The sequence below is a fragment of the Salvelinus alpinus genome, chromosome 6, assembly GCF_045679555.1.
Source record: "Salvelinus alpinus chromosome 6, SLU_Salpinus.1, whole genome shotgun sequence".
NCBI classification, from domain to species: Eukaryota; Metazoa; Chordata; class Actinopteri; order Salmoniformes; family Salmonidae; genus Salvelinus; species Salvelinus alpinus.
The window spans coordinates 63,824,689-63,851,513 of record NC_092091.1 but is presented as its reverse complement, the minus strand read 5'-3'; the positions used below and the strand labels follow the sequence as shown (position 1 = coordinate 63,851,513).

Sequence of the window (26,825 nt, the reverse complement as noted above, 5' to 3'; positions counted from 1 at the left end):
GGCTATATATAGGGAGTAGAAAATAACATGGCTATGTACAGGGAATAGAAAATAATATGGCTATATACAGGGAGTAGAAAATAACATGGCTATATACAGGGAGTAGAAAATAACATGGCTATATGTAGGGAGTACAAAATAACATGGCTATATACAGGGAGTAGATAATAACATGGCTATATGTAGGGAGTACAAAATAACATGGCTATATACAGGGAGTAGACAATAGCAAGTCTTTATACAGGGTGTAGAAAATAACATGGCTGTATACAGAGAGTAGAAAATAACATGGCTATATACAGGGAGTAAAAAATAACATGGCTATGTATAGGGAGTAGAAAATAACATGGCTATATATAGGGAGTAGAAAAGAACATGGCTATATATAGGGAGTAGAAAATAACATGGCTATATATAGGGAGTAGAAAATAACATGGCCAAAAAACGGGGAGTAGAACTAAAATGGCTATATAGGGAGTAGAAAATAACATGGCTATATACAGGGAGTAGAAAATAACATGGCAATATACATGGAGTAGAAAATAATATGGCTATATACAGGGAGTACAAAATAACATGGCTATATACAGGGAGTAGATAATAACATGGCTATATGTAGGGAGTACAAAATAACATGGCTATATACAGGGAGTAGACAATAGCAAGGCTTTATACAGGGTGTAGAAAATAACATGGCTGTATACAGAGAGTAGAAAATAACATGGCTATATACAGGGAGTAGAAAATAACATGGCTATGTACACTAGGAAGAAAATAACAGGGGTATTTACAGGGAGTAGAGAATAACATGGCTATGTATAGGGAGTAGAGAATAACATGGCTATATACAGGGAGTAGAGAATATCATGGCTATATACAGGGAGTAGAGAATAACATGGCTATGTATAGGGAGTAGAAAATAACATTGCTACAGTGGGCTCCAAAATTACTGGTACCCCTGACTGGCAATGCACAAACAATACTTAAAAAATATAAACAATATAATTAGAGATAAACTCAAAATACCAACATGTGAGAAATACTGTACTTTATTAATGTTTCAATGGAACCAACCAAAATCATACAATGATTTAATACAAAATTAATGTCACCAAAATCAAGGTTTTATAATTATTGGCACTCCTCATTTAGTACTTAGTGCAACCACCTCTGGCAAGGATAAACAGCATGGAGTCTTAACCTTGTCAAACATTACAGGAAAGGGAACACATTTGGAGGGATTTTGGACCATTCCTCTATGCAGATCCTTTCAAGATCCTTCACGTTCTTGGGTTTGCGCTTATCAACTGCCCTCAACTCAGCCCACAGGTTTTCGATTGGATTGAGGTCCGGCGACTGAGATGGCCATGGCAGAACATTGATTTTGTTGTCACAGAACCATTTCTGTGTGGATCTTAAGGTATGTTTCGGGTCATTGTCTTGTTGGAAAGTCCAGCTATGGCCAAGTCCCAGCCTTCTGGCAAAGGCAACCAGATTGTCAGCCAAAATGGCCTGATACTTGGTAGAATTCATTATACCATCAAATCTTAACCAGTGGCCTTGGATCTCTGGAATTATAACAGCCGCAAAACATCACTGACCCACCACCATATTTCACCATGGGTATGAGGTGCCTCTCCTTGTATGCATCTCTGTTTCGACGGCAAACAGGCCGATGCTGTATCTGATCAAAACGTTTAAATTTGGTCTCATCTGACCAGAGCACCTTCTTCCAGTCATAATTTAAATGACGTTTGGCAAACTCCAAGCGTTTGCGTCTGTGTCTTGGGGTCAGAAAGGACTTTCTTCTGGCAGCCCTTCCAAAGAGCCTGTGGTTGTGGAGGTGGCGTCTGATGGTGCTTTTTGAAACCTGGTGACACCAAGACGCCACCAAGGCCTGCAATTCTTTCACAGTGATTCATGGGGATTTTGTTGCTTCTCTCACCATCCTCCTCCCTATCCTGGGGGGCAAAATGCATTTGCGTCCTCTACCCGTGAGGTTTTCAACTGTTACATATCTTTAGAATTTTCGAATAATTGCCCTGACAGTGCTCAGTGGTATATTCAATCGTTTGTGGATCTTCTTGTAGCCATTACCAGATTTATGAAGGTCTATGACCATGTGTGTCACGTTCTGACCTTAGTTCCTTTTTTATGTCTTTGTGTTAGGTTGGTCAGGGCGTGAGTTGGGGTGGGTAGTCTATGTTATTTTTTCTATGTTTGGCCTGGTATGGTTCTCAATCAGAGGCAGCTATCTATCATTGTCTCTGATTGAGAATCATACTTAGGTAGCCTGTTTTACCCATTTTGGTTGTGGGTGTTTATTTTCTGTTTTAGTGTCTGTTCACCTTGCAGAACTGTTTCGTTTTCTCCTCGTTGCTATTTTTGTGTAGCGTTCAGTTTTAAATTAAAATATGACGAACACTTACCACGCTGCATTTTGGTCCTCTTCTCCTTCACCAGATGAGAATCGTTACAATCTGTCTCTTTTGAACTGCTAATTATTTTGTTTTCATCATGGTGTTGGATAACCAAAGGGATATTGCATGTGTGTTACCTCATTTTTATACCCTAGTGAAACAGGAAGGGATGTAATGGCTCAATATAGTTCCTTAAGACTTAGATAAACTTAAATAAGTGGAATTTAATTTGTGGTTTAATTTTGGTAGATGTGCCATTAATTGTGAAACCTTGATTTGGAGGACATTGATTTTTAAATAAATTAATAAATTATTTTGGTTGGTTCCATTGAAACATTAATGAAGTACAGTATTACTCACATGTTGGTATTTTGAGTTTATCTCCATAATTATATTGTTTATATTTGTTTAAGCATTGTTTGTGCATTGCCAGTCAGGGGTGCCAGTAATTTTGGAGCCCACTGTATATACAGTAGGGTGTAGAAAATGTCATTGCTATATATAGGCAGTAAAAATAAAATGGCTACATATAGGTTGTAGAAAATAACATGGCTATATACAGGGAGTACATAATAACATGGCTATATATAGGGAGTAGAAAATAGCATGGCTATATACAGGGAGTAGAAAATAACATGGCTATACATTGGGAGTAGAAAATAACATGACTATATACAGGGAGTACATAATAACATGGCTATATATACGGAGTTGAAAATAACATGGCTATATATAGAGAGTAGAAAATAACATGACTATTTATAGGGAGTAGAAAATAACATGGCTATATATAGGAAGTAGAAAATTACATGGCTATATATTGGGATTAGATAATAACATGGCTATATACAAGGAGTAGAAAATAACATGGCAATTTAAAGGGAGTAGAAAATTACATGGCTAAATATAGGGAGTAGAAAATAACAGCTATATACAGGGAGTAGATAATAACATGGCTATATACAGGGAGTAGAAATTAACATGGCTATATACAGGCAGTACCAGTACAGAGTCGATGCGCGGGGGTATGAGATAATTGAGGTAATTGAGGTAGTTACCCTTTAATGCATTTGCCCACCAGGAAGAGGCCATTGTTTGGTTAGGCAGTGTTTCTGTAGCCCTCATGTGATTACTGAGTTTGCTAAACAAATGGCCACTGGATTCATGTAAATAATCCTGATATCATTCTGCCAGGTAGTCATAGGCTACATTGTAGTTAACATTTAAATTAGAGGGTTTTTGGGAAAGTCTTTCCATCTCTACCAGAAGACGGTTATCATTAGCATCATCGCTAACCGCTACACAGTGTAGACTAGGCATACACGCACCACACACACACACACACACACAGAGAAAAGGGCAGTACTGTGCCGTTTCAGAAATTTGCAAGAAAATAGGATTCACTGATGCATTTTGTTCATGTCCTGTGATTGGAATGAATGGCAATCCCATCCCAGACAATATTCAGGGGCGTGTTTAAGTGTCTGGTGAGGAGAAGGGGGACATGTCGAAGTGTGGCCGTGTTTAGGAAGTCATCACTGGAGTGATTAAAAAATACATTAAAATACACTCAGCCTCTCTAACTCTACGTGTCTCTCCATCTTTGTTTGGTCAGTGAGTATTCAGTTTTAAGTTGTGTGCGTGTGTGTGTGTGTGTGTGTGTGTGTGTGCGTGCGTGCGTGTGTGTGCGTGCGTGTGTGGAGGTCATAACACAGCGTTGTGTTTATCTGAGAACACACACACACTCACAGAAATACAGCCAACAAATACACATATCCACAATACACTGACGGAAATATTTCTCAATTCACACACTGCAGCGATATTAGATATTCCTGCTGTTAGCTGATTTATAACTTACAGTCCAACTCAGTTAGAAATACAAAACACTATACTGTCACACCATAACTTTAAAGGACAATATTCTAGACACACACACAATGTTAAAGTGTGATTGATTCTCAGTGGGGAGCCAGCAGACATTCAACCCTAAGTGTTTGTGGTGGTCAAGATGCTCTCCGTCCATCTCCCCCCAAAGCAACAAGTGCAGTGCTTTAAAAACAGTCACACGTAAGAGTGTGAAATACAGCGATTGCCAGAGTAATGAGGTTTTCCAAAAGGCCTTAGTCCGTTCGGGCCACCATAATATTGATTTAATTCATGTTAATGCCACATGACAAGGCATAGCCGACTGTCAGTAACGGAACCAGGTTTTTTCCCCAGCTTGTGTGGGTGTCGGCGTGCCTGGCATTCATATGTGTGTTTGTGTGTGTGTTTCTCTCTCTCTCTGTCTGTGTGTGTGTGTGTGTCTGTGTCTCGCTCTCTGTGTGTTTGCCTGCGTATGAGCCTCTATCTCGCTCCTCTCCATAGTCTAGTAGGAAGGATATTGGCCTCTTCTTCCAACACGTCCTGAGGGAGAGTAACACTCCCAAGCATGGGCGAGTATGAATGGAATGTATAGACAAAACGGGCCTTGGTCCAGATCTTTATACCCATAGCAGTGTAGAGGTATAACGTTATGATTATGTCTAATTAATTGGGTAATTAATTATGGAATATAAAATATGGATTTATTTCTATTTTACAGTAAACGGGGCACCACCTATCATTTAAGTCGATGGGACTTTCTTAGCAAGTAGGGACAAACCGTACATGTCACAATTATAATCTGAAATGTTCTGTAGAGTTCTTTCAATGTCGGATTCAGAATCTGAGACAGTGATATTATTTTATAACAGGAAAAATATGTATTATTAGAACAAGGTAAAACTACAGTACAGGATAAATGACTCAGTGACAGATTATGGCAAAATGATCAGCAACGATGAAGTAGTTAGAATGGGGAAGGGAGGGGAAAAGAGAGGAGGGTTTCTTTTAACTCAAGAGTAGGACACGCTATCAGTTAGGATGATTCTACATGAGACAAAGCAGGGAAGTTAAGAGAGAAATAGCCCGCATTGAATGCGCTTACGTGGGATTCCATAGTAGCTCAATCTCTGGCTGGATTCCCAAATGTCCTTTCAGTGGGAAAAGGGGAGACGGTCCCTGTTCAAACACTTCTTTGTCCGACTGAGATCCAAGTGAGAGCAGAAGACAATCGTTCAAATTCCTATATTGGTGTTTGGCCTCCTCTGAGATCGGGGGGGGGGGGGGGGATCAATAATCAAGGGCGCGTTCCAGTTACCAACTACACTGACGTCTGAGAAGCAGAAGGATTTCAGTCGGCCGTGGCTATTTTTCACGCCACGCTCTTATAGTTCAGTTCGAATGGACAGCGTGGGCGGGGATAGGCTCCTTGCCTGATTGGCTGAAATGTTCCGTGGTCACTCTTAATTAACAGGAGGTGCCCCATGCCCAGGGAGGAGAGTAGTGTTCCGTTATTGATGGATAAATCCTTTGTAAAAAAAAAAAACGGGAAAGGTGGGTTATTGTTCAGGTGGGTTATTGTTCAGGGCATAATGTTCCCAACGTAATGAGCACAAAACATGACATGTTCTCCTTGAAATACAGAAAAGGTATTCCCAACAGGGAAAAATACACAATATCATTGAACATTTCTACAGCATACAATGAGTACATCAGTACTAGAACAGTACCCCATCTAGAACCTTCTGATGTTAACAAGAATGTAGATTCCATATGAACGGCCCGGAAGCTGCGCAGGTCCTAATCCAGGCACTTGTCATCTCCCGTCTGGATTACTGCAACTCGCTGTTGGCTGGGCTCCCTGCCTGTGCCATTAAACCCCTACAACTCATCCAAAACGCCGCAGCCCGTCTGGTGTTCAACTTTCCCAAGTTCTCTCACGTCACCCCGCTCCTCCGCTCTCTCCACTGGCTTCCAGTTGAAGCTCGCATCCGTTACAAGACCATGGTGCTTGCCTACGGAGCTGTGAGGGGAACGGCACCTCCGTACCTTCAGGCTCTGATCAGGCCCTACACCCAAACAAGGGCACTGCGTTCATCCACCTCTGGCCTGCTCGCCTCCCTACCTCTGAGGAAGTACAGTTCCCGCTCAGCCCAGTCAAAACTGTTCGCTGCTCTGGCACCCCAATGGTGGAACAAACTCCCTCACGACGCCAGGTCAGCGGAGTCAATCACCACCTTCCGGAGACACCTGAAACCCCACCTCTTTAAGGAATACCTAGGATAGGATAAAGTAATCCTTCTAACCCCCCCCCCTTAAAAGAGTTAGATGCACTATTGTAAAGTGGTTGTTCCACTGGATATCATAAGGTGAATGCACCAATTTGTAAGTCGCTCTGGATAAGAGCGTCTGCTAAATGACTTAAATGTAAATGTAAATGATTCTGTCCGTTTAGAGCAGGGCGAGCCATTTGGCAGGTCTCTGCTGTTACGGTGCCGTCCCGTCCTGGACAGAACGTTTGAAGTGGATGTTCTGCCGTTTAATGGCCCTCTGGAGTGTTATCTTGTAATATATATATATATACTGTATATTTTCCCAGGGTGGGTCAACATTGAGACTCATCTACAAGTGAAGCCTGTGAACATACACAATTTAATACATATCATGTAATATTTGTATTATAATTTTTTTTTAACCTTTATTTACCTAGGCAAGTCACGTTAAGAACAAATTCTTATTTACAATGACGGCCTAGGAACAGTGGGTTAACTGCCTTGTTCAGGGACAGAACGACAGATTTTTACCTTGTCAGCTCGGTCTAGCAACCTTTCGGTTACTGGCCCAACGCTCTAACCACTAGGCTACCTGCCGCCTAATATAATATAATGTAATAATATCAATACAATACAGACAACAAGATGAATCAAAACAAACACAAATCTCTTAGCAGATGGACCAACATTATTTATATAAATAGTGACAAGAACAGGGCTCAAAATCGACCCATGCAGCACACCTTTCGTAATATTGAGGAAACTAGATATGATACCCTCAGTAAACACGCATTGTGTCCCGTCCATTAGATAGTTATTGAACCAATCGCAGGATGACTGATCTAGGCCTATTTCAGACAACCTTTGAACAAGTAAAAAATGGTTGACCGTATCAAACTCCTTACGACAGGTCGGTAAGAAAGCACAATTACTTTTTTGTTCTTGACAATATAGCCATCATCTAAGACAAGTGTGGCTGTTTTTTGCTGGTTAAAGGGGGAGAAGAGCGGCTGGGTCGTGTCACGTCTTTTCATCTCTACCGTTGGCATGCCGACGGGCGAGTAGATGTGTATTGCGTACGCTCTGCCAACTGCCAGGCATTAGGAATTGGCCTGGTCTTTCGTCAGCGTCAGTAATCCAAACTGCTCTATGTAGCAAAACACACCAAACTAAACAAGTCTCCTTTTGTTTATTTCACTGTGTTTATTTGTTTACACCTTTCATTTCCCACCGTGGAGTACGGGAGGTATTAGATTGCTGTGTTGTTGTGTGTGTAGCCTTTCCCACTGTGGAGTACGGGAGGTTTTAGATTGCTGTGTTGTTGTGTGTGTAGCCTAGACGTGCCAATCAAACCGGATAAGGACGTGATACCTGGTGAAAGCTGCCTTTAGCTAATTTACCTGAGTAAGCTAGTTGATTCTGACAATGTGTCTATGAACAGATGTAAGTGTGTGTGTGTGTGTGTGTGTGTGTGTGTGTGTGTGTGTGTGTGTGTGTGTGTGTGTGTGTGTGTGTGTGTGTGTGTGTGTGTGTGTGTGTGTGTGTGTGTGTGTGTGTGTGTGTGTGTGTGTGTGTGGCTGGGTTAGCGGCAGTGTTTCCGTGTGCTCTGAGGCGTGTTAATGACAGCAGGCAGAAAATGAACAGACAATGAGCAGACTCATACATTATCTGCCGTACAGGTACAGTTCTGCGTGTGTATGTTTGTAAGATGTTGCTGTGCCTGTAGGATTTAAACACTCGCTCCCCAATCCCCTCTTCCCTAAAACACGTATAAATATTGTTATATAAATTGTGCCTTCCTGTATTTTGCTCATGCTAAAAATGTTATTCTATTCTACTGAGACATTTACTTTATATTAGTATTCTTATCTTGTATTATTTCTTATTGTTGTTGCATTCTCCAGAAGGAACCTGCAAGTTAGCATTTCATTGGACAGTGTGTATCCATGTGTATCCTGTACATACGACTAATACAACTTGAAACTTGAGGATATGTAGTATATGTATGGGTATTCATTAGGTGTGTGTATTAGTACATGCATGGGTATTCATTAGGTGTGTGTATTAGTACATGTATGGGTATTCATTAGGTGTGTGTATTAGTACATGTATGGGTATTCATTAGGTGTGTGTATTAGTACATGTATGGGTATTCATTAGGTGTGTGTATTAGTACATGCATGGGTATTCATTAGGTGTGTGTATTATGAATCAAACTATTATCCCATTACTGGTATGCAGTTGCATTATTCCCTAGCTGGGGTATAAAGAATAGTCTAGGTAAAGATGTGCCTGTCTATTTTCTATAGTGCTTTTCCCACTAGCTAGAATGGCTAAGTGCGTGCATGCCCGAGAGAGGGAGAGAAAGAACGAGGGAGAGATATTGCTGAGAGAATGTGTGTGTGTGTGTGTGTGTGTGTGTGTGTGTGTGTGTGTGTGTGTGTGTGTGTGTGTGTGCAACAGATGAGTGAAGACTCCAAATGGTTAAAGCAGACAGCCCTCCTCCCTCCTCTCCCCTCCCTTCCCCAGACCTCCTTTCCTCTCCCTCCTCCCCCCGGTGGGTGTAAACAGACAGAGGCTCAACCTATAGCGCGCCTCCCTCCCTTCTTTCAGCCCCAAGCCCCTCCCCTCTCCTGCCAGCAGCAGCACGGCTCCGAAAGAGTGCCTCAAACTTGGAGAGAGCGAGAGAGAGAAAGAATGAAAGAAAGAAAGAGGGAAGATTCCATTTAGAAAGGCAGGCAGCAGCAGAGAGGGTGCGAGAGCGAGCGTGGACCAACCACCAACCAGCAGGATGCACATTTAACCACCCACTGTCCAGCCAAGGGAACAAAAAGAAAAAAAGATCCAGCATTTTTTCCCTCTTTTTTTTATTCCTCCCTCTCTCGTTAATGAGTTGAGTTTGAAGCCTGAGCTTGATGCGATAGAGAGTGAGAGTGTGATTGTTCATTGAGAGGAGCCTCTCTGTTCTGTGTGTGCGTTTGAGAGAGTGAGTGGAATGGGAGAAACAGACTACTGCCAGTAGAACCACTGAAACAGACTGTGTGCCCAGATAGAGAGAGAGAGAGAGAGAGAGAGAAAGCTCCAGAGATATCTAAGGCAAGTGTTTTGTGGAGTGGAAGAAAAAAGGCGAAAAAAGCTCCAGGCAAGACACAGCGCAGCACCGTGTCTACCCAGCTTCATGCCTCTGTGATCGGGTAACGAGAGCAGCCAGGAGGGCTCTGACCGGCTCCTTTTAACCCTTTTGGGGAAGGAACAACTGGAGGATTTCTTAACCTAAGGTAACAGCTGAAACCAGTGTGTTCTCTCTGCTGCTGCTAATTGACCTTCTTCAGTGTGCTGTTTACGCACCCCTCTCTGTGTGTGTGTGTGTGTGTGTGTGTGTGTGTGTGTGTGTGTGTGTGTGTGTGTGTGTGTGTGTGTGTGTGTGTGTGTGTGTGTGTGTGTGTGTGTGTGTGTGTGTGTGTGTGTGTGTGTGTGTGTGTGTGTGCGTGTGTGTGTGTGCGTGTGTGTATGCACGCCTGTGGTGTGTGTGCGCCTGTGCATCCACACGCCTTGCCAGTGGTCAATGCAATGTGATTATTTGCAGTCAATTATTATTCCCATTGTCTCCTGAAGTGTGTTTAAATCACCTTCGAAGGAAAGGAGTTGTGTGTGTGTTGAGGGGACCTGTATCGCATGTTAATACGCTTCTCTCTCTGTGATTCCGTGACTCCGGCACTTTGAGAGTTGATTGGTGAGAGAGAGAGAGGGAAGTCAACGCTCCCCCGAAAAAAGCTCCCTCAGAGCTCGGCTGCCCTCACCACGGTCAGATGTTCTGAATTAGAGCGAATAGTTTTTGCGAAGCGGAGCCCAGTCAGTGTTCCTTTTTTTGGTGCTGCTTGTGGTCAGAATTTCCAGCCTCTCCAAATCCACCCAGGCTATAATACCAGGCAGGATGAGAGGGTTGATACTGTGGAGAGGAATCTCAAGTTTTTGGGGGGATTGGCTCAACAGCATAATAGATGAATTGTGCGTGTTGATGATTTAGTTTTAAAAGGCTGTGAAGAAGAGGGGTGTTTGTTTATGTAATTTTTCTGGAAATGTATATTTTCATGGCTATTTGATGTCCTGTCTTATAAGATGTGGGAACAGGCATAGCCTACAGTGCCGTTTGTAACACACGTAATAATTCTCACTCCCGTCCCGTTACGGGGAGAATAGACCCTTACACTGCAGGATAATTGGAACCATATTTTTTGCGGGGGTGTTTTGGAATTTGTCACTCTGTTACCTTTTCAATTAGCCTGTTGTACATCCCCCGGCCTGCCGCTGAGTGATGGAATGATGCAATAATAACGGACAGAACAACTGAATAACAGAATAACTGAATAACTGTCAGGCCGGAATAAAAGAGTGAACGATGTCACAATGCACCAGCTTTGCGTTCAAAAACGTCGTGGAGACGGCCGGATGTTAAAAGATGCTAAACAATTTTTTTTAAACAAAAAATGGACACGTCGGATGAGCTAGATGAAGAGGATATCATGTGATAGGCTTTTATGATTTCAATGTGCTCATCATCTGTGTGTTAAAGAACTGGGATTTGCCATATGTTCCATCGGTTAAGGAAACTTAGATGGCACTGCCGTATTAAAAACAAGACAATAGGGAGGAGTACTGGGGGCGCCCCAACAATGTGTGCGCTCATGTGTTAAAGACGCTGTGAAATTCCACCAGTCAGTGATTCCTCTCAGGCCCACTACCACTGAGAGGAACCTGTGGCGTCTCATAATGTCAAACAGTTCCCCCGATTTGTTAAAAAACAAGAAAGAAGTGGGCCTCTCTCTCTCTCTCCTCTCTCTCTCTCTCTCTGTCTGTCATATTTCAGATCTGCGTGCCAAAGCCTCTGACCCTGTTCACGCCCCAAATGGCACCCTATTCCCTATATAGTGCACTTCTTTTGATCAGAGCCCGGTAGGTTGTGCACTACACAGGGAATAGGGTGCCGTTTGGGATGCACACAATGAGAAATAAGCTGTCAAGAATTACTGAGGAGGCCGGGGCCATGTGCAAAGGTGTTTAATGTCCCTCTCATGCGGCGGGCCTTACTACATGGTTCCACTTTAACGCTCATACTAAGCCTTTCTGCTGATTTATGGCCCAGGACCCCATTCTTTGATTCCACACTACATTGATTTTGGAGAGAGGAAATAATGGTTTGCAATGTTAGACACTGAAAGAAAGTGGAGAGTGGAGAGAGGGGGGGGGGGTGGACGGTAGGAGGAAATAGCCAGCTGAACCTGGCTGTCTTTCCTCTTTTCTTTCTCCCTCTCTTTCTTTCTCTTCACAAATGGAAAGAGATCGCCTAGCAACGGGGCCCAGGCTGTGCTTGGTGTGTGTGTGTGTATGCGCGTACGTGTGTGTGCGATATATACACTTAGTGTGTGCAGTAATCTGGCTGATGGACTGCATTACTGGAGCTATTACTCAATGAATAAAAGTTTTAATTCCGTTTGATACGCCGTCGTGATATTTCTCTGATTTAGCGCCTTGTAAAACGGACCAGGTCACCTTTCCTTATCCAAGTATGTCTTTGTTTTATTGTTCGTGCTATTATATTGTTTGGCATTTATCGTAGCGTAGGGGGGCCATTATTTTTTATTAAAAAATTAATACAAATTATGCCGTTTCAGAGTCCCAGACCTACATCTCGATGGTTGGGGGGTTATATAGTGGCTCAACTCATTGTTCATTTATAGAGGAGAATTGGAAAAGGCCCGACGGATCCGCTCCAGAGTTTAAAAAAAACGTGAAAAGAGGGAAAATTGTGATTGACGTCGCCATTGGTGAAAAACAGCATCCACGGCCTATAGGCCTACAGTCTATTGCGTCCTCATTAGCATAATATGTGGTTATTATATAACCATGTTGTGATGGAGGGATGAGATGAGGGATGACAAAGAGCAATGTCCATGGGAATGGTAATGAAAGAGGGGGTGAAGCGCTTGAAGTTTCATCGTCCGCACGGAAGAGTAAAGAGCTCGTTCTATCTCTTCATCTCTGTTTTTCTCTGTCTCTCTCTCCATCTCTCTCTTTCTCTCTCTCCAGCTCGTTGTGATTAAAGTGAACATCTCTCCATGAATCCCTTTAGACCCCCCCCCCGTCATTAGATAGGAGTGATTTACGAAGTGAGAAGAGAGAACGAGTGTGTGTGTATCTGCTGTTGAGGGATTGAGGAGTGAGTTTGTAGTGTTATCTAGCTAGGTGTTCAGACGGCTCCGTGATCCCTTCTTCCACTGATCTAGGAGGGCTAAAGAGAGGTACTGACTGACACTCCTGAAGGAGCACCTCCCTCTCTCTCTCTCTCTCTCTCTCTCTCTCTCTCTCTCTCTCTCTCTCTCTCTCTCTCTCTCTCGCTGTAATTCTCCCCCCTTTTGTCTCTCGTTCTCGTTATTTCTCTCCCCCTTTCTCTTCTCCTACATAACAGCTCCGGTCCGTCCAGGGCCTCCAGAACTCACCATAACAACACATACAGTACATACCCATCAGCCAATCGATTGATTCTATTTTCTCATCACAGCTCTGCTCCAGATAAGACTTGGAGGAGGAGGCTTCTATTGTATATTGTTGCAGGCGGCTGTTGCAGGCGGCTGTTGCAGGCGGCTGTTGCAGGCGGTGCGCAGGGAATGGTGCCAAACAGTTAAGCTATACTCATCCATTTGGGATAAAAAGAAGGCCCCTCAATGGGTCTTGCTGCTTCCAGAATATTCTTTGTGATTGCCTGGCACGGACCGCAGGGAACCTGCTACAGATTGGACTGTTTGGCTGGGAGCTGGAGAGGAGCAGGGAAGGTTGGCCGGAGGAGGGTTTCTGACAAATAATCGGGACGCCGTCGATGGTATGCTAATTCCCCCGTCTGCCTGTGTGTGTGAGAAGACTTGTGTTTGGTGCGTAAATATGAATTAGATTGGTTGCGTCCCAAATTGCACTCGATTCCCTACAATATTAATTCTTATTGTCCCAGCTTAAAAGTAGTGCACTTTAAATTTAATTTTTATCGGGAATAGGGTGCTATTTGAGTGGGAGACGCGGATGGAGATTTAGATGCGTTCGTTACAGCGAGGATACGCTAGTGTGTAGGAAAGAGGAAAGATCATTGAGGGAATTTATTGAATTAACCTATTATTTATTTTCGGATTGTTTCTCTGAAATTCTTCATCTTCTGGAATGATATGGATGTATTCCAAATCCTTCCAGAACAACAAGAATAGGCTGTCATTTTCTTGCATTAATTTAGGTCTAAGTCCTTTAATAAATATACACATTTCAAAAATATATTTAAATGCAGAAAAATTGCATTGCAATTTAAATTAAAAATAATAAAGTATATAGGAATATATACCATTTAAATTATAAAGAATAAGGTTTAGTATAAATAGAAAATCCAGAATTGTTTTAGTGGTCACCATTTTTTGTTGGCTATAAAAATAAAAGATTTATGATTCTTCCAAAAATCAAATACTATTGAATTAATAATGATTAAAATAATAATTGTACAAATAGCAGCACCATATTTCTATTATCACCTTATACAACCTGCCGTAAATAATATAACTTAAGTATGTACTAATTTGGGGCTGACAAGAGTGTGAGAGTCAGGGGAAACAGAGGTCATCATGGGGGTCAAACACAGGAAATTATCCTTGTGATGGAGTGGCCTGGCCCTATGGACACGCACACACGCACGCACACATACACACACACACACACACACACGCACGCACGCACGCACGCACGCACGCACACACACACGCACACACGCACACACACTGCTGGGTTATAAATCCTCATATGAATAATACAGGGACTATCCCAGCCACTCTACTGCCACCGCATTTCCCCATGGTACCATTACAGAGGAAAGGATGTTATATACAGTCTCTTTGTGAAGGCAGCTGATTTTCTCCTCTTGTTTTCTGTTGTTATCGAATTGAGATGATAGTTATTTTCCGCTCCAGTTGAGAAGGACCCCTCGGCCGGCGCAGGTGTGTGTGTGTGTGTGTGTGTCGGTCCCGTGTGTGTTAGAGTTTTCCCTCTCCTGATGGAGCCAGACAGAGGTTGTGGCTGTGTCACGGGTTGTTCTGGTCCGGGGGGACGGTGACAGAGTGACCATCCTTACCGTAGCGTGGCGTAGCCGCCAACTGAGCCCAGGTAGAATAACAGTAGTTTCAGTTGACGGTGATAAGCAGGGCCCATCCATCACGGCTGAGCGGTAGCACCACAGGCTATCGCACGGGGACACAGGAAAAAGACCACGGCACATCTATTCACACAATGCCCATGGTGTCCTATTCTCAGAGTGCTGATCTAGCACCAGGTCGCCTCTGTCAGTAGAATTGTATTCATTATGATCTAAAAGGCCAAACTGATCCTAGATCAGCACTCCTATTCTGAAAGGCTTTGTGAATTGGGGCCCTGATCTCCTGAGCTCAGATATTATAACTGGAAAGCGTGTGGAAGCCAACGTTATAGTTAACGCGTCTTAGTGAGACTAAACTAAACTAAATTAGCTATTAATGTGGTCTACCTGAACCGACAAGGCTAACTCTAAGCTAATCGCTAGGTTGTATGACTTGGCTGTGTAGCGTATGGTCTATAGGCCTATACACCTGGGAGTTAAATGGGTATGTATTAAATAGCATGTCTTTGTCCTTTCAATGTCTCGTCTAGCTGGTGGTTATTGGAGTTGACTAAATAAATCCTTGTCAGCAGAATTGTCCCCTGTTGGCCTGGTAATGTGCGGTAACTCGATTACCCGGTAGCCATATTACCCTTGACTCTACCTCAACGTTACGAGAGCACACAACACACACACACAACACACAGTAGCTAGCTCCATCTCTCCACGGCAGCACCTGCCAGACCTCTTTCCTCTCTCCTCTCTCCTCTCTCCTCTCTCCTCTCTCCTCTCCGTCTCCAGCGAGGGGGGAAAGAGGAAATAAAGCCTCCATTCAACGGCTCATAGACCGAGACGCCCACATGTATAATAGAACAGTCCAATCGTAAAGCTTCAGATTCATACACTCTGTGTGTGTTGTGTGTGTGTGTGTGTGTGTGTGTGTGTGTGTGTGTGTGTGTGTGTGTGTGTGTGTGTGTGTGTGTGTGTGCGTGCGTGTGCGCGTGCGTGTGTGTGCGTGACTGAAGAGGAGAGCGAGAAGGGTAAATCTAATACATGAGCCAGTGCCTCTGCTGTCCACCAGACATTTTACTGGACAAACAGCTACTGAAGGATCATTTAGTAATAATGAATAAATGACTTAGTTCTGCTCCACATAACGGCCCATTAGGTTTGTTCTCAAAGGAGCCGAGGTGCTGAAAAAGTAGATATATAAGACCGTTTATCCTGGACTTGCAGTGTTGCTTCGTTTGATTTCAGTCCGGAATCTCTTCTTCAGAGAACCTATTCTGTACGCTGCCCAACACTTATGATTTGTACCTGTGTCTGTACAAGTGGCGGTTATTTAAATGTCTCTGATAACAGCCAAGGAGGCGGTTTAAGGTAATGTTCCCTTTGTCAAACTACATAGTTGTTCATCTGTAGTGAGGCAAGGCTGGGAGACGTGATGGAGGACACTAGGCCAGAGATATAGACCAGCAGCAGCCACGTCCACCAGCCCAGACACTGTGTGGAGGGAGCACACACACTCCATCTATGAGGAAGACTGGTGTGTGTGTGTGTGTGTTTAGGGGCGCTGCGTTGATATTTTGTGTAGGTGTATGTGCGTGTGTGCTGTACATGTGTTCGGGTGATACATTGCTCATGTTTGCGTGTGTGTGTGTGTGTGTGTGTGTGTGTGTGTGTGTGTGTGTGTGTGTGTGTGTGTGTGTGTGTGTGTGTGTGTGTGTGTGTGTGTGTGTGTGTGTGTGTGCATTGACGTCCGCCAGCTTGTGTGTGTGTTTCTCTGTGTGTGCCCACTCCCGTCTCCTTGCGTTGGAATCCATCCCCGTTGTGAGCCAGAGCCGCCACTATGCCACTAGGCCCAGAGGGGGTGTAGCTAGGAGAAGACTCTAACCAGTCTCCCTCTCCCTCCCACACAGAGAGACCTAGCCCTTCTATTGTTTCCGCCCGGCTCGGCAATCCCTCCCCAGTATCAAGCATCACACACACACAAAACACACGCACGCTACCTACACACAGACACACACACACAGGATCAGGGCTCACACACAAACACGCACGCCACTCACACACACATGCACGCTCTCGGAGGCTAGCTGGCTGTCCCGTTGATCATTTGAGGAGAACCTCCCCCCCCTCCAACTCCCCCTAGTCTCTTTTCATTGCCTGCTTCACTGCAGCCCTCCCTAACAAATGCTTTACCAGACCTCTCTCTCTCTCTCTCTCTCTCTCTCTCTCTCTCTCTCTTAGCTATATGACCCTAGGGCAAAAGGGAAGGAGAGAGGGGGATGAGGAGATGGGAGGGAGGGACAGCCAACCAACCATCCACTCACCCACCTCCTTTGTTTGGGGTTAGAGGCACAGCAAGGTTGCGACCTTTTAAGACGAGGGCCTGGCGCTCGAGTTACAGGAACACAGCCTGGGCTAGATGCAGGGAGGGTAGATGTCTGTCTGTCCCTGCTCAGCCACATGTGTTCAGCAATCAACTGAACAATGTCATCAGCATTAACACTGCCATTACCACAACTAACCACATGTGTCATCACCCCCCACAGGGAGGAGACGGGTTTAATGTTTAAACACACACACACACACACACACACACACACACACACACACACACACACACACACACACATACATACACACTAGAGGTCGACCGATTATGATTTTTCAACGCCGATACAGATACCGATTATTGGAGGACCAAAAAAAGCCAATACCGATTACTCGGCCGTTTTTTAAAATTTTATTTGTAATAATGACAATTACAACAATACTGAATGAACACTTATTTTAACTTAATATAATACATCAATAAAAATCTATTTAGCCTCAAATAAATAATGAAACATGTTCAATTTGGTTTAAATAATGCAAAAATAAAGTGTTGGAGAAGAAAGTAAAAGTGCAATATGTGCCATGTAAAATAGCTAACGTTTAAGTTCCTTGCTCAGAACATGAGAACATATGAAAGCTGGTGGTTCCTTTTAACATGAGACCTCAATATTCCAAGGTAAGAGGTTTTAGGTTGTAGTTAATATAGTATTTATAGGACTATTTCTCTCTATACCATTAGTATTCCATATACCTTTGACTATTGGATGTTCTTATAGGCACTTTAGTATTGCCAGTGTAACAGTATAGCTTCCGTCCCTCTCCTCGCTCCTACCTGGGCTCGAACGAGGAACACATCGACAACAGCCACCCTCGAAGCAGCGTTACCCATGCAGAGCAAGGGGAACAACCACTCCAAGTCTCAGAGCGAGTGACGTTTGAAACGCTATTAGCGCGCACCCCGCTAACTAGCTAGCCATCTCACATTGGTTACACCAGCCTAATCTCGGGAGTTGATAGGCTTGAAGTCATAAACAGCGCAATGCTTGAAGCAGAGTGAAGAGCTGCTGGCAAAACGCACGAAAGTGCTGTTTGAATGAATGCTTACGAGCCTGCTGCTGCCTACCATCGCTCAGTCAGACTGCTCTATCAAATCATAGACTTAATTATAACATAATAACACACAGAAATACGAGCCGTAGGTCATTAATATGGTCGAATCCGGAAACTATCATTTCGAAAACAAAACGTTTATTATTATCGCATATACCCTGACTCTGCGTGCAATGAACGCAAGAGAAGTGACACAATTTCACCTGGTTAATATTGCCTGCTAACCTGGATTTCTTTTAGCTAAATATGCAGGTTTAAAAATATATACTTCTGTGTATTGATTTTAAGAAAGGCATTGCTGTTTATGGTTAGGTACACGTTGGAGCAACGACAGTCCTTTTTCCGCGAATGCGCACCGCATCGATTATATGCAACGCAGGACACGCTAGATAAACTAGTAATACCATCAACCATGTGTAGTTAACTAGTGATTATGATTGATTGATTGTTTTTTGTAAGATAAGTTTAATGCTAGCTAGCAACTTACCTTGGCTTCTTACTGCATTCGCGTAACAGGCAGGCTCCTCGTGGAGTGCAATGAGAGGCAGGTGGTTAGAGCGTTGGACTAGTTAACTGTAAGGTTGCAAGATTGAATCCCCGAGCTGACGAGGTAAAAATATGTCGTTCTGCCCCTGAACAGGGCAGTTAACCCACCGTTCCTAGGCCGTCATTGAAAATAAGAACGTGTTCTTAACTGACTTGCCTAGTTAAATAAAGATGAAATAAAGGTGTAAAAAAAAAAACGTCCAAATCGGTGTCCAAAAATACCGATATCCGATTGTTATGAATTAATCGGCCATTCCGATTAATCGGTCGACCTCTAATACACACACACGCACACACACACACACACACACACACACACACACACACACACACACACACACACACACACACACACACACACACACACACACACACACACACACACACACACACACACACACACACACACACACACACACACACACACACACACACACACACACACAGAAGAGCCCAATCCCCAGAGAAGGGTAGAGAAAGAGGCAGGGATGGCTGGATGTATACAGAGATTTATCACTGGTAGTTTGGCATTGAGCTGCTCTGGTTTTAATGTGAGGTAATCAGCACCCGTCCGTCCGTGTTTCAACATGCTGGTCCAGTTGTCACGGGGGAGCAGTGTACTGAGAGGGAGCGAGGGGGTTTGTGTGTGTGCATGCGTTGAGTGAGAGCACATCTCAGTCTCTAGCTACGTACAGTATGTACTATGTTGCCCTTGGGTGTAGGTGGAAAAGCCCGTTTGGCTAGTCTATCACCACTCCCCATATCACCACTGTACTGAACCACATTACTGATGATCACCACTCCCCATATTACCACTGTACTGAACCACATTACTGATGATCACCACTCCCCATATCACCACTGTACTGAACCACATTACTGATGATCACCACTCCCCATATCACCACTGTACTGAACCACATTACTGATGATCACCACTCCCCATATTACCACTGTACTGAACCACATTACTGATGATCACCACTCCCCATATCACCACTGTACAGAACCACATTACTGATGATCACCACTCCCCATAGCACCACTGTACTGAACCACGGTACTGATGATCACCACTCCCCATATCACCACTGTACTGAACCACATTACTGATGATCACCACTCCCCATATCACCACTGTACTGAACCACATTACTGATGATCACCACTCCCCATATCACCACTGTACTGAACCACATTACTGATGATCACCACTCCCCATATCACCACTGTACTGAACCACATTACTGATGATCACCACTCCCCATATTACCACTGTACTGAACCACATTACTGATGATCACCACTCCCCATATCACCACTGTACTGAACCACATTACTGATGATCACCACTCCCCATATTACCACTGTACTGAACCACATTACTGATGATCACCACTCCCCATATCACCACTGTACTGAACCACATTACTGATGATCACCACTCCCCATATTACCACTGTACTGAACCACATTACTGATGATCACCACTCCCCATATCACCACTGTACTGAACCACATTACTGATGATCACCCTCTCCTCTCCCATGCCCTTTTTTCTTCAACAGTAAGTCTTTCATTAAGTAATATCCGCTTCTCTCTCACACACACTGTGTGTCTCCCCACTAAAGGGTTAAGGAAAGGAGCTGTGTTTGTTCACTGTGTAAAGCCTGTAAGGTACAGCTGCTCTGACATTTAGCCTGCTGCTCGTTGTTTGTTTGTTTATCCGTCTCAACACAAAGCTGTATACTAATCAGCCCTCATAGCGACAGATACAGTACACTTACTTGGCAACACATTTCTGTTGTTATTTATTTTTGTCTCTCTCCTCTCTCTTATCTCTCTCTCTCGGTTTTAGGCTCTCTCTCTCTCTCTCTCTCGGTTTTAGTCTCTCTCTCTCTCTTTCTCTCTCTCTCTCTCGCTCTCTCTCTCTCTCTCTCTCTCTCTCTCTCTCTCGGTTTTAGTCTCTCTCTCTCTCCCTCTCTCTCTCTCTCTCTGTCTGTCTGTCTCTCTCTCTCGCTCTCTCTCTCTCTCTCGTTATCTACCCTTAAAAAACGACAGAGAAATGTCCATTTTAATTACATTTCTGCAATTCATTTACATGTATGACAGCTAAGACATTATATATATATAATGTTGCTGTAGATGTAATAACTTTGTGTGTCTAGCATGTTGGGAAGGAGAGGCAGAAAAAAAGGATGGTTAAAAAACATAGAAAGATCGAGCCCAGGCTCTGTCGCAGCCGGCTGCGACCGGGAGGTCCGTGGGGCGACGCACAATTGGCCTTAGCGTCGTCCGGGTTAGGGAGGGTTTGGCCGGTAGGGATATCCTTGTCTCATCGCGCACTAGTGACTCCTGTGGTGGGCCGGGCGCAGTGCACGCTAACCAGGTCGCCAGGTGCACGGTGTTTCCTCCGACACATTGGTGCGGCTGGCTTCCGGGTTGGATGTGTTAAGAAGCAGTGCTGCTTGGTTGGGTTGTGTTTCGGAGGACGCATGGCTTTCGACCTTCGTCTCTCCCGAGCCAGTACGGGAGTTGTAGCGATGAGACAAGATAGTAACTACTAACAATTGGATACTACGAAATTGGGGAGAAAAGGGGCTAAAATTAAAAATAAATACAAATTTAAATTAAAAAAAACAGAGAAAGATAGTTCCAGACCAATGTGCCCTCCTAGATATGGTAGAGATCTATCACAATGCCCAGAACCTGTGTTCTTTTGCAGCTATGGTACACACACACACACACACACACACACACACACACACACACACACACACACACACACACACACACACACACACACACACACACACACACACACACACACACACACACACACACACACACACACACACACACACACACCCTGTCCCATCATTGACATTCCAGTCTCTCCCCACTAGCCCCTTTCCCAACACAGTAGACTCCTTCTCCTCCTCCCCTCCTCCCCCTCTCCTATAAAAGCCCAGTCAGACAAACGCCTCTCCAATGCCTTCTCTTTTCTCTCTCTTTTCTTTTCACTCAGCTCCTTAATTACCTTGGGCGTAATTAGCCACAAGAACAACCAATTATTTGTATTTAAATAGCTACTAATTCACAACTTTGTTCCTAATAGGTCATTAAAGAGGAATTTAAAGTAAATATACTGTTTCATGTATAATTGCCTCTAAGAAGATAAATAACAACTTTTCTCTGAGTTTGATTTCCAAATAAGCATTTATTTGAGTTGTACATCAACAAAAAAATTGTAGATGTGTTTTTATAGAAGTTGATACAATTAATGGTGGCTACCTTGTGCCATTACATAATTATCCTGTTAATTCTGCATTTAACTGTTCAGGTTTTAATTCCTTTCGTTGATTACACTTGATAAATCGCCAGGGAACACTTGTGAATTAACCACTCTCAGATGACAAGTAATTAGTGGCTAATCAGGCAACTCCCAGTAATCAACTGAAAGAGAAACAACATATTTAATAGCCATTTAATTGACGGTGTTCAGAACGGCTATAGATGATTCGAGGTTCAAGGAAGTGATTACCTGAAAGTGGACAATAATGTTTCTATTCTAATCTATATTATTCTATTCCATTTTAGTCTATTCTAGAGAAGTGATTTGGGCTGTAATGTGATTTTGTCTTAATGACAGTCGTAGCCTTATGTAGTGGGTTTGTGTCATCGTAGCCTTATGTAGTGGGTTTGTGTCATCGTAGCCTTATGTAGTGGGTTTGTGTCATCCTAGCCTTATGTAGTGGGTTTGTGTCATCATAGCCTTATGTAGTGGGTTTGTGTCATCGTAGTCTCCAGGTCACCAGTCAGAACTTGAAGTGTCTTGCTGATGAAGCACTAGTTATGACTGGTTGGTTGTCAGACTGTGTGTCACTTACAGTGTGTGATGAATGAGTGCATGGAGAGCACACACACACACACACACACACACACACACACACACACACACACACACACACACACACACACACACACACACACACACACACACACACACACACACACACACACACACACACACACACCGGGTTATGAGTTGAATTGCACAATGTAGGACAGTAAAGGGCAGAGGCTGGGGGCTAAGACAGCCTATATGTAACTACCACTAGCTAAGGAAAAGACCTGCAATGGCTTTAGCCCAGTACCCATTGTGCTGTGGCTATAGGGCGACACCAGCTCTACCTATAGCTTATTGTTAAGGCAGATTCCTCTATATAGACTCTACCATGTGGAGCAAGTCCATTCATCCCAGTATAATGAATACTACCGTCCAACATTAGATAATACTGACCCCTATAACCTCATAACAACTCACATCTACTCTAGTCACCGCCAAGCTTCGTACAGAGAAGTAACACAGTGATTCAAGATATTCCTTGAGGGGGAAATGACAGACGGTGTCTTCTTACTGCTTCATACGAGTGGATCATTCAATGTCCTTGCAGCGTAGAAAAACACAACAGATGTGTGGATACGCTGAGCTTCCTCATCTGGTCTCAAAACAGCGTAAACGATACAATCAAACGCAATCAAATTCCCATCAAAAAAGACAGTCGTTTCAGCTTCTCAGCTTGCCAGGCTTGCAGCATGGCTGAACGCTCGTTGGGCAGAATTGACTTTATCCCTTTGCCGTCTGTGTTGGCTGGGAATTGGCTCTGGGCTGTGTCCAAAATGGCACCCTATTCCCTATGTAGAGCTCTAGATCCCCAGGGCTGTGGTCAACAATAGTGTACTATATAGGGAATACCTCTTATTTGATATAGTCTGTCTTTTACTCCCACCATTATACACTATATGACTTTAACTGCTGCCATGTTAAAAAGTGGCAAAAATAACTTGTTAAACTTTGTGTTTGATGGTCCCCGAGTGGAGATGGGTGAGTGGAGTGGTAGAGAACCAGTGGAAAATTCATTAGTAGCGGATTTAAGATGAATGAAGAGTGAGTGTGTGTGTGTGTGTGTGTGTGTGTGTGTGTGTGTGTGTGTGTGTGTGTGTGTGTGTGTGTGTGTGTGTGTGTGTGTGTGTGTGTGTGTGTGTGTGTGTGTGTGTGTGTGTGTGTGTGTGTGTGTTTAAGTGTGTGTTTAAGTGTGTGTTTTAAGTGTGTGTGCGTCATCTCCACGTGAACGCTTATTCCGTTACACCACTAATGGCAGCAACGTAAGCGTGCCATAAACGTATAGAGTTTGAAATGAATTGCGGTGCCAGCTAGCGTGTCTGTTTTAATGTGCTTCTATGGCTAAGACAGAGCTGAAGGTTGTTTCCTATCCACCTCTGAGGATTTGGACTGACGCATGTCCTACACACTGGATGTCACAGCATCCCATGCTGACATGTCAAAAAGGAGAATATATGATGCATATATGGAGGTGAAGCATATATGGAGGTGAAGCATATATGAGCGCCAAGAGTCGTCTGTTCTTTCGACCGATCGATTGGTCAAAACGTGTATTTTTCCATATATATTTTTGTTTTATTTTTATTTTTTTTAACCTTTATTTAACTAGGCAAGTCAGCTAAGAACAAATTCTTATTTTCAATGACGGCCTAGGAACAGTGGGTTAACTGCCTGTTCAGGGGCAGAACGACAGATTTGTACCTTGTCAGCTTGGGGATTTGAACTTGCAACCTTTCGGTTACTAGTCCAACGCTCTAACCACTAGGCTACACTGCCGCCCCATATAGACACATCCTATGTGTTTTAAGCAAATCAACTATATGCACTGAGCTTGTCTGATGCTTTAAGCACACTGTTTGATGAAATAATTAACACACAAATGACTAGAGAGAGTCCGACCGCAATTGATTTGATTGTGGGCTCAGACGTACTGCACTGTGTTAAAAAAAAAACTATGGCAAGTGACTGTGTGACTAGCACCCGTTGTCTCTCTCCTCTCCCTACTGCAGCGGCCACCACAGAACATCAACAGGGTTTATCATGCTGTCCGTGTTGCTGAAGCTTCAACATAATTACAGCCATTTCTGACTGAAAAGTTCTGTTACCGAAATCCCTAATTTGTTTAGGAAAAACATTCCCTATTCCCTCGACCCTTGCACTCTGTACATGACACAAGTATGCATCGCATGCACGTGACCAATAGGGGCTGACCTGTAGCATATCATAATCACATCAATAAATTGGTTATAACAAACTCCGAACACCGTAACACGTGACAGCAAAATGGATGCAGAGGACGTGACAAATAAACTAGAAACGGGGGAATGTTTACTGGTTGCTCAGGAGGTAAAGGGGAAGTCTGATGTGTGGAATAAATGAGTCTACTTGTGTAAAATACTGGAAATCAAGACAAAGAAGGTAAGGAGCCAGCGCTGCGTGCATATTGTGTGTCAAACAGGTGCTGTTAGATTCCAATATAATTTCTCTGACCGTTTGGAACAATGTAAACAACACTAAATAAAAGTGTACCAGAGAGTCTGTAGTAAAAAATGTTTTGTCTTTTTTTGTAAAGTCTTTATTACAGCAAAGACTCCAACCAGTCGCATTCATTCATTAATGCAATTTCCATGGAATGGTTTATTCATTGTTTACGCTAATTATTCAAGGATCGCTTTGTTAAATCTTCAAATTAAAATGCTTGATTACATTTCAAATCATGAATGACTCATATGCTGTGTGACGACATTAACGAATTAATGATTGATTGATATAGTAGCCTATAGAAGTATTGAAATGTAGTCCTAAGTAAGTTACGGTGTTAAAACTACACATGATGTGCTCTTAGGCCTACAGCTTAAGAGGTTATACAAGACTGCTATACTAAGCCTACTGATGATAATGACATTACTTAGTACAGTGTAAACAACATTAAATAAATTAGAAATAATACCAGAGAGGCTGTTCTGACCCAAAAAAAGTGAAAGCCTTTATTTATATTTAACTAGGCAAGTCAGTTAAGAACAAATTCTTATTTACAATGATGACCTAGGAACAGTGGGTTAACTGCCTTGTTCAGGGGCAGAATGACAGATTTTTACCTTGTCAGCATTCGATCTTGCAACCTTTCGTTTACTAGTCCAACGCTCTAACCACTAGGCTACCTGCTGCCCCAACTTGGTCCAAACATTTCAAACAACGTTCCTAATCCAACCTCAGGTACCCAAAAATGTAAATAATCGCTAAAATTTAAGACGGAATAAACTGTTTCCAATACCGGATAAAAACAACCTGAAGCGCGCTTCGGGTCACACGCATCAAAACAGTAGAGTCCACCTGGAGTGACACTTACAATGAATAGCACTACTTCTTAATTTCTCAAAAGAAAAACATCGAACAATTTCTAAAGACTGTTGATATCTAGTGGAAGCCATAGGAACTGCAACCAGGTTCCTAATAATAAGGGTATCCCATAGAAAACAATTGGAAAATCCTATGAAATCAATTTTTTCCCCCCCTGGATGGTTTGTCCTCGGGGTTTTGCTTGCCATATCAGTTATGTTATACTCACAGACATTATTTTAACAGTTTTAGAAACTTTAGAGTGTTTTCTATGCATATCCTAGCTTCTGGGCCTGAGTAACAGGCAGTTTACTTTGGGCACGCTTTTCATCCGGAGGTGAAAATACTGCCCCCTACCCAAGAGAGGTTAAACAAATCAAAATATATTTTATATTTGAGATTCTTCAAATAGCCACCTATTGCCTTGATGACAGCTTTGTACACTCTTGGCATTCTCTCAACCAGCTTCATGCAGTAGTCACCTGGAATGCATTTCAATTAACAGGTGTCCCTTGTTAAAAGTTAATTTGTGAAATTTCTTTCCTTCTTAATGCGTTTGAGGCAATCAGTTGTGTTGTGACATGGTAGGGGGAGTATACAGAAGATAGACCTATTTGGTAAAGAACCAAGTCCATATTATGGCAAGAACAGCTCAAATAAGCAAAGATAAATGACAATTCATCATTACTTTAAGACATGAAGGTCAGTCAATATGGAACATTTCAAGAACTTTGAAAGTTTCTTCAAGTGCTGTCGCAAAAACCATCAAGTGCAATGATGAAACTGTCTCTCATGAGGACCACCACAGGAATGGAAGACCCAGAGTTACCTCTGCTGCAGAAGATACGTTCATTAGAGTTACCAGC

At 43.2% G+C, this 26,825-nt stretch overlaps 1 protein-coding gene across 12 annotated transcripts in view; it reads left to right on the top strand.

Moving 5' to 3' along the window:
* The window catches only part of tenm3 (teneurin transmembrane protein 3), a 462,931-nt gene that overhangs the window by 233,896 nt on the left and 202,210 nt on the right, over positions 1–26,825 (top strand). Inside the window, exon 1 of one of the 12 annotated variants that reach the window (XM_071407385.1) lies at positions 9,224–9,837. The exons of the other annotated variants lie outside the window; for them this stretch is intronic. The gene's annotated coding sequence lies outside the window, so the exon portion shown is untranslated. Of the gene's footprint in view, positions 1–9,223; positions 9,838–26,825 lie in introns of those variants that run through there. 12 annotated transcript variants of the gene reach the window in all.